The following is an 8,486-nucleotide window of genomic DNA, read 5'->3' as shown; positions in this document are numbered from 1 at the left end:
TGAGATGAGAATGGAGATGGAGTGGTTCCCCAAAGAAAAAATTGGGGGTGCTGATGTGAAAAGATGGAGTAATCGATGCTGTCAGGTACAGCTGTCACAACATCAAGGCTTCAGGTGCATGAGTCCTGGGGCGCCCCACCAGGTGCTGAGCTCCTAGGTTGAGCTTCTGTCCCGTGTCACACACACTGTGCTTAGAAAGAGCCAGACAAGGGCGCCTCCTTGTCTTCTGAGTCCCCGTGTCCGAGAAGGGACAGGGGATGTATAAACGGCCAGAACTCAAGGATGGGCGATGAGCTCTTTGAGAGCACTCCAGGGACAGGAAGCAAGGAAATGACTCTTATGGCATTTGCATGGAAGAGGGAGCTGCTTGAGAGACGCCTTGAGGAAGAGCTGGCATTTGGGTGGGCCGCGGTGTGAGGGGGCCTTCCAGGTCAGCGAACAGCTGGACTCCAGGCTCAGAGGCTGGGGCGTGGGGTCCGTCCCGCTCACCGTTCAAGGAGCCGTTTCCTCAGAAGCGCGGGTGTGCAGGAAGGCCTCGGAGTACAGCTAGAAAAAGAAGCTGGGGCCACATCCTTGAGTGGTCGGTACAGGCACTCATGTCAACCCAGCTCAGCCCCGAAAAACGGAGGTGTGCCCAGGGACTTGGAGACACTGGAAAGGCCGCTTCTTTCTCGACCTCCCAGCTCCGCTTTCCTCCTTTGTGGTGGCATGCTGGCCTTTAGCACCCCCTGGGTGAGTCTTCAGAGAGAGAGAGAGAGAGAGGGAGTCCCAGCCAGGGACTCAGCCAGGCTGACCTGACCTGGCTCGTGTGGCCCACCCTGAGATAGCTCCTGTGGCTCCTGTGTTCAGGGGAATGTCGTACACACGCTGGCTGCCCACCCTCCTGCTGGACCTGGGACTGAGGGCAGCCCCCAGACCACATGCATTCAAAGGGGGAGGTGTGTAGCTCCTCCCTGCTCCCTAAGCAAACCAAGAGTGGCGCTATCAGAGGGGAGAAAGGGTGTGCTGGAGAACCGCCAGACAGACAGCCATCCCGGGGAGGTCTAACACCACAGCCAGGAAGCTGGTATTTGTCTCCGGAGGCCACGGGGAGCCATAGAAGGTTGTTGAGAGGGGCAGTGGTAGTATCACCTGCGCTGTCCTTTAGGAGGATACCTTTGACAGAGATGGGGGCAGAGGGCTTGGTGGGTGTGGCAGGAGAGGAGAGGCGGGTGATGGGAGAAGAGGCGTTTGCGGTGGGTCACAGGAAGGGGACGGAAGTCTGAGGGGGGCAGTGGCTGCCAGAGTGGGGAAGAGAGACCCCAGGGGAGAGAGGCTTGTGGGGATGGGGTGGAGGATGTGCTGGGCACAAGGCAGGAAGCCCACGAGCCTGCTAGGTTCTTGGTTGGGGCTGGGAGCTGGGAGCCACCCCCCAGAGGTGGCAGTGATTTCGGAAGGACGTGACCCCGGGCGAAGACAGGGCTTTGGGAGGAGAACAGAGGGGCCGGTGCCTCTCCCCGGGGAGCATTTGGGGGCCAGTTGTGAATCCCACGGGCATCTGCGCTCCGACTCCGGGGAGGGTGGGTCCATTTTCCACAAAGCTTTCCAGATGTTTGCTTTGTTGGTTCGCTTTATTTATTTATTTATTTTAAGAGGCAACAACAGGGGGTGGTGCGGGGGAGGGGCGAGGTGGGCGGGGGAAGGAACAAAACCGAAGTTGAAAGCCAGGAGCCCTTGAGGAGAGGAGCCTGGGGGAGGGCCCCTGCCCCCGCCCCGCACTGGGCCCCGGTGACTTCCTCTGTTCCCCGACTGACCAGGGACAACTTGCCCAGTGTCCTTCCCTTCCCCTGTGGCCTCGCAATCCCTCGGGGACAGGGCCCACAGGCTTTCCAGCTGATCCCAGCCACGGTGACTCAGAAGTCCCCAGGCCTCCCGCTCCTCTCCCCCCTCGTCCCCCTCCTGCTTGGAAGTGGAATTCCTAGAACCTGGCCTTGGTCTTCATGTGCTCCACCGCTGACTAAGCCGCCGGACCCCGTGTGAGTGGCAAAGCCTCCGGGCCTCAGTTTACTCCTCTAAGGACGGTCGTGGGCCTGCCTCCTACAACAAGGCCTTTGCTCTAGAGCAGGCGTGTCCAGACCGGGGGTCAGCGGTGGGTCTTCACCTCCACGGGCGGTGTCCTTGCTGAGCGGAGAAAGCGCTGTCCGAAGGCGGGCAAGGAGTGGCCGTGGGGCTGGACTGCGAGGGAGGCGGCCGTGGGTGCCTCTGCGCCCGAGGGAGGGGCTGGGGCTGGGCATCCGTTAACACACTCCTGGGTTCCGGGAATCTGACACCTGGCCCAGACTGGCAGGGCGGCCCAGCCGAGTAGAGCCCAGGACAACCACTTCCATTTGAATTTCAGTTTAAGGACCATCATTTTTTTTTTTCAGCCTAAGTGTGTTCTACGCACTGTTTGGGACATGCGTACCCTAACAACGTGCTCAGTTTCTCTGAGGGCAAATGTACCCCATGCCCTGTGCAACCTGTCAAACCGATCACAGTGAAGAGACGGAGTTTATCATCGGAAGTCCGGGGGGTGCACTGCAGGCTCACTTGGATCCAGGGGTTCAGACCTCAGGGGTTCTCTCTCACCCTCTGGGCCCTGCTTTCGCCCCACCGACTCTACTCCAGCTTGCCCCTCCCGTCGCGGCCACATCCTCCCGCCTCCATTTCCAGCAGGGAAGAGTCCGTCTGCCCTGGGCCCAGCCGAAGGCTTCCTCTCACGCTGGCCCTGACTCGGGACCGGGCTGGTCCTGGAGCCAATCACGGTGCTCAGGGGGGATCCCATGTGCTGATTGGTTTAGGCCCTGATCACGTGACATCCTCTCTCGCTCCCTTTCTCTATGCCCCTCTTCCTCTCCTGCTCCCATTCCCTCACCCCGCTTTTATCTGAATATGAAGACGTTTTATTATTATCTCAATAGGTGACATAGGCACGACAAAACCCAGATTGCGTTTTTAAAATTTTATTTTATTTTTTTAAATTTTATATTTCAATTGCAGTTGGCATTCAATATTATTTTGTGTTAGTTTCAGGTGCACGGCATCATGGTTAGATAATCATAGACTTCATAAAGTGGTCCCCCGATATTTCCAGCAGCCACCTGGCACCACCCGTAGTTACTACTAATTATTGACTATACTCCCAATGCCTCACATCTGCATGACTGTTTTGTAAGAAAGGTGAAGGGATTATGAAGTACAAATTGTATTTTTTCCTTTTTTTTTAGTAATATGTTTATTTTATTTTATTATTTTTTTTTAAGATTCTGTTTATTTATAGAGAAGAGAATGGAGGGAGAGAAGTATCAACGTGTGGTTGCCTCCTACATGCCCCCTACTGGGGACCTGGCCTACAACCCAGGCATGTGCCCTGACTGGGAATCGAACCAGTGACCCTTTGGTTTGCAGGCCAGCACTCAATCCACTGAGCCACACCAGCCAGGCCACATTGTATTTTATCAAATGGCATATGAAGCACAGAGTCGTATTTCTCTTTGGTTCCCGAGAACCTCAGTGTCACCGGTCTTTTGGAGAATCTGCTTTCTGATGACGTCTGTGGTCCAGTCCCTGACAATACCAATGACACTTGGTAGCAAGGGGCATTTTGCTGAGTTTTCCCACCATGGGTCCTTGTTCAAGGTGTTCACCTTTTACCTGTACTTGGGTTTTTTGGTGTGTGGTCACGTGTTTCTTCGTTATTATATACATGATCTGGTGGAGGGGTAGTCCTCACGTGTTAGTGTGGAGTCCCTACGCAAGGGCGGGTGGCGCCTGGCATCCACCGTCAGATAGCAAAGCAGGCTCCACTTCACAGTTACCTGGAAGAGAAGCAGACATAGATGACACTCCCACAACATACAGCTCCACTCGGGACTGGAAATGAATGTCTCAAGATTGTTCCCTTCCTGATCACCCATTCTACTGCCGCTACGGCCAAAGTGAGTCAAGATGCTTGGCGGGTGGCACGAAAAGAAAGTCTTGAGGAGAAGCTACTTTCCGAGTCTGCTTCCAGGGACAGCAGTTTCTAGCCGTTCACAGCGACAGACCTCGAGCCTGCCGTCTCGTCTCCACACGACCCAACTGTGAGCTGGGGGTGCGGCCCCTCCAAGGGGACAGCCCGAGAGTGAAGAGTGGGAGTCTTCAGTACCCTGGGTCCAGGTGAAGTCCCAGCTCTAATTGTCCCCCAGCCCGCCCTTACGATGCCACTCTTGATGTCAGTGACCACGGCATGTGGAGTGTTCCTTCCTACCTGGTAGAACGCAGACATGACATGGCCCCCGGCCTCTGCTGCGTGGGGCCCTCTGGGAGGGAGGAGAAGAAAAGGCAGAAAAGTGAAGTGCGCCACAGGCAGAGCCCCTTCCCTGCTCTGCTGGCTCTGGGCTGGGGCCTTTGCATGGCTGGTCTCTCCTCCTCACAGTTGCTGCTTGAGTGTGATCACCTCTGTGCCACACACAAGGAAACTGAGTATGTCCCTTAGGAAACTCGTGGCTGCAAGTCATGCAAAACCTGACTCCAACTGGCTGACACCTTAAGGAAGGGTATCATCTCACTATTAGGTGCTTCAGTGGTATGGTGGCTTTCAGGAATTGTGTGATCAAGGCACTGGCTCCATTTCTCTGCATTTCCCTTGGTTTATCCTTATCTTTCTTCATGGTAGTGAGGTGGCTGCTCCCAGCAAATGGGACAGTGTTTCCAGATTTTGGGTGCCAAAGGGTGGAATAGGAGATACTGCAAATGGAAAAAAATTCTAAGTAAAAAGGAAGTGTTTTCAGGGGAGTGGGAAAGAAGGAGGGAGGGGGAGGACATAGATAAATGTAATTCATGGAACGCAATCACTTTCCCAGGAGCGCTACCGTCTCCTGCTTCGTGGGGCTGGGTTCTGTTTGCGGACTCTGTTCTGGATTCACCAGCCCAGGCTTCCAGACACCAAAGGGTGGCCCGCACCAGGGGCACGTTCCTCTGAAGAAACGTCAAATGGTTCCCAAATGCGGCAAGCCGAGGCATCATGCACATCTGCCTGCTGCCGGGAGAGACTGTCATGCATACACATGAGTTGGGGGCCGCAGCGATTTGGGGGTAAAAAACCAAGACGTTGGGTCCATTTAGCCCTGAAAATGGATACATCTAAAGTAGTGTGAAGCTCTTAGTTTTTCTCTAGAGCTGGGATCCACAGAGTCCGTAAAGGGCCCGGGAGTTGATGCTTTTCAGCTCTGCAGACGGTGAGCCCTCTGTCGCAGCTCCGTGGTACCCCTGCTGTGATATCACAAAAGCAGCCTCAGATGCTCCGTAAACAAATGTGCGTGGCGACGTTCCAATAAAACTTTATTTATAAAAAAACAGGCAATGGGCCAGATTTGGTAATAGTTTGTCAGCCCCTGACCTAGACCAGAGAGACTGTAGGAACAGTTAGTACCCTGAGTCAGGAAGCTGGCATTGTTTACAGTCAGCTTCGCTAAGTTGTAATTTACATGTAATGAAATGCACATTGTGAGCGTCCCGCTCGGGCAGCTTTGACCACCAGTCCCGTCGCAATGCAGAGCCTCTTCGCTGCCTTTTGCCCTTGACCTCCCGTCCTCCACCCAGCCACCCAGCCCACTGCTGGTCTGGTCGCCGTCTTCCAGGCTAGTTTGGAGTGTTCCAGCATTTCATGTAAACGGAATGCGGCCACGTTCTCTTTCGTTCCAGGGGACTAGTATGAGGCCCTTCTGGTCCGCTTAGGGAATCTATTTAGTCACTGTTGGGATTTTAAACTGTGTGTGTGTGTGTGTGTGTGTGTGTGCGTGCTCTGACACGCTGCCCCTCAAAAGGCAAAGGCGGAGCCCAATCCCTTTGCCCTTGAGTGTGGGGTGGACTCAGCGAGTCTCATCCAGAGAAGTGATGGAAGTGACAGAAGTGGCTTCCGTGATGGGTCACAGCCTCGGGTTCCACCCGGTTCTTTCTCTTCACTCGCTCACTCCGAGGGAAGCCAGCGGCCATGGCGTGAGGACGCTCAAGCAGCCCCGAGGAGAGGCCCACGTGGGGAGGAGCACGTATCGGCTGCTTTAACGACGATTTAATAGTCAATGCTTCTGCACTGCACCTTATGTTGACTTCCACGGTGTGCCCACTTTGCAGGTGAGGAGCCGAGTCCCTGAAAGGTTGAGCCACTGCCCCAGGCGCCGCGGGCAGTAAGGGGTGGCGCTGAATTGGGACCCAGAGCCCACGCCCTTCCCCACTGCGCTGTAGGCACGCCTCTCCTCTCCGCCCTCCCCTGTCCCCATGGCGCCGGCGGGTGTCCCTGCTTCCGCTCTGTCACCCTGCAAACCTGTGCCCCTCAAGGCCAGAGACCGTCTTTTCGGCCTGCGTGGAGCTGGGCCCAGAGCGGGACCTCAGCGAGTGTGTGCTGGCCAGCTGACCGACAGACTGGAGGCAGGATGGACATGCTTGTCTCGAACCAGGAGAGCGCAGGGGTCCTGAACAGCAGTGGTACTGCCCTCTCTCTGTCCTCCTCGCAGCGGTGGGCAGCCTGGAGCCTGCCCCCCCCCCCATCCCCAATCAGTGCTCAGGGCACATGGAGCCCAGAAGAAGAGCAACGGCTCTTCCCGCTTCGTGGCCCAGGGCCGGGAGGAGCCGTGTTTACCTTGGAAGGCAGACCTCTTTTGTAACACTCCCTTATTGTTGCCAGGAGCCCAAAAATACTTTTATTAATGGAAAAACAGGGATGGCTCCGCGAAGAAATATTTTGACAAGCACAGAGGAGCCAGCGGGAGGGTTCAGAGCACATCCTCAGGAAGCTTGGGTTTCTTATCTTCTAGGGAGCCCACTGGAGGGGAGGGCCTGCCCGGGTCCCGCGCGGGGCTCTGGGGCATGGCTTCCCGGGCTGGGCTGTGGGCTGAGGCGGGTTCTGTGCGGGGTCCTGGTCCACACCTGGCTCCAGATCCAGCCCTCCGGGTCTCGGCCCCATCCGGGTGTTCTCCCTCATGACCACGTCCTCGGTTGGCCAACAGAGGGCCAGAGCTGCCTCCAGGCACCTTCCTGGTGCCTGCCGGGAGAGGGAGCGTCCAGGGTGCTCTTCCTCAAAACCAAATGGCTCAGGTGAGGGTGAGGGGTATCCCCTCACTGCTGTTCTCACACAGCCTCAGGCTCCCTAATACAGGCCAGGGGCTATTGTAAGCACCCCCATGTGTGCTAACTCCCCAGAACAGCTGCCCAGCCAGGCACGGTTACCCCCAGGGTGCAGATGAAGAAACCGAGATGCAGAAAGGTTAGGTAACTTGCCCAAGATCACGATAGGAGGGAGGGGTGGGGCTGGGATTTGTCCCCGGGCCAGCCGGCTCTGGAGCCTGAATCTCAGCCCCGCCGACAGCTGACCGTCTTTCTGCGTGCACATCGGATCGTGCTGCTCACGGTCTCTGTACCTGATGCCCTCATCCTCTTAACGTCCGTATTGGTTAGGACATGCGTTTAGCTGTTGTACTAAAGATACACAAAAAGCAGTGGCTAAAACAAGTTAGGTCATCATTTTTTCTCTTACAGAAGACCTGGGCAGGAGATCAAGGGTTGATACAGAGGCCCCAGGATCCTCAGGGACCTATGTCCGTTTACCTGACAGCTTTGTCTTCATTAACATGGTTTCCGTCTTGTGGCCCAAAGTGGCTGCTTGTGCTCCAACCATCGAGTCCCCATTGTAGCAGGAAGAGGAGATGGGGAAGTGGAGAAGCACGTCCTGTCTCTTTAAGGGTTTGATTCCAGGCTCTTCCACCCTGTGACCTAGGAACAAGTCTTTTAACTGCTTTTGTTATTTCTGTAAAGGGAAAATATGTGAACTTCTTTGAAAGGTTATGAGGATTCGTTGAGTTAATACTGTCAAACATTTGTAATAGGGCAACATGTAAGCACTCAGTACCTTTCAACAACTATTATTATTGATGCTGTTTAGGTGGCACTGTCCCTAAGGCCCCTGGCCAGGCTGTGTCTCCCTCCCACGTGTTTGGGGGTCCCGAGCCTCTCCCACTGCAGCCCAGGAGCCCTGCTTTGTACTGCACGTTGACCTCTCTCACCGGCCCCCCCACCCCCCGCCAGCCCCATCACGGATGCTTGCTCCCTGCAGACAGGCACTGTCTGAATGGTCTTCCCACTGGGCCCCGCCGACAGCACGTTTGGGGCCACGTGGCAGAACACTTGTCAGATGCGTGGCGGAATGACTATTTCCAGTGACAGCGGGCTCACTGCCGTAGAGGAAACTTCCTCGGGGCCTTTGCGCGTGCTGTTCCCTCTGCTTTTAATGCATTTCCCCTGCTGCCTGCCTAGCCGGTGCTCATACCTCATTCAGTTCCGCTCAGTGTCACCTCCTCAGGGAAGCCTTCCCTGACCACCCTGGCTGCGACGGGCTCCTGCCCCTCCACTTTGTCCTTCTGTTGGCACACGCTGCCACTCAGCGGTGTCATCTGTGTCTGCGCGCTCTCTCTCCATCTCCCGCACTGGACGGC

Source organism: Phyllostomus discolor, chromosome 9, assembly GCF_004126475.2.
Source record: "Phyllostomus discolor isolate MPI-MPIP mPhyDis1 chromosome 9, mPhyDis1.pri.v3, whole genome shotgun sequence".
NCBI lineage: Eukaryota > Metazoa > Chordata > Mammalia > Chiroptera > Phyllostomidae > Phyllostomus > Phyllostomus discolor.
Note: the sequence above shows the minus strand (reverse complement) of the source record.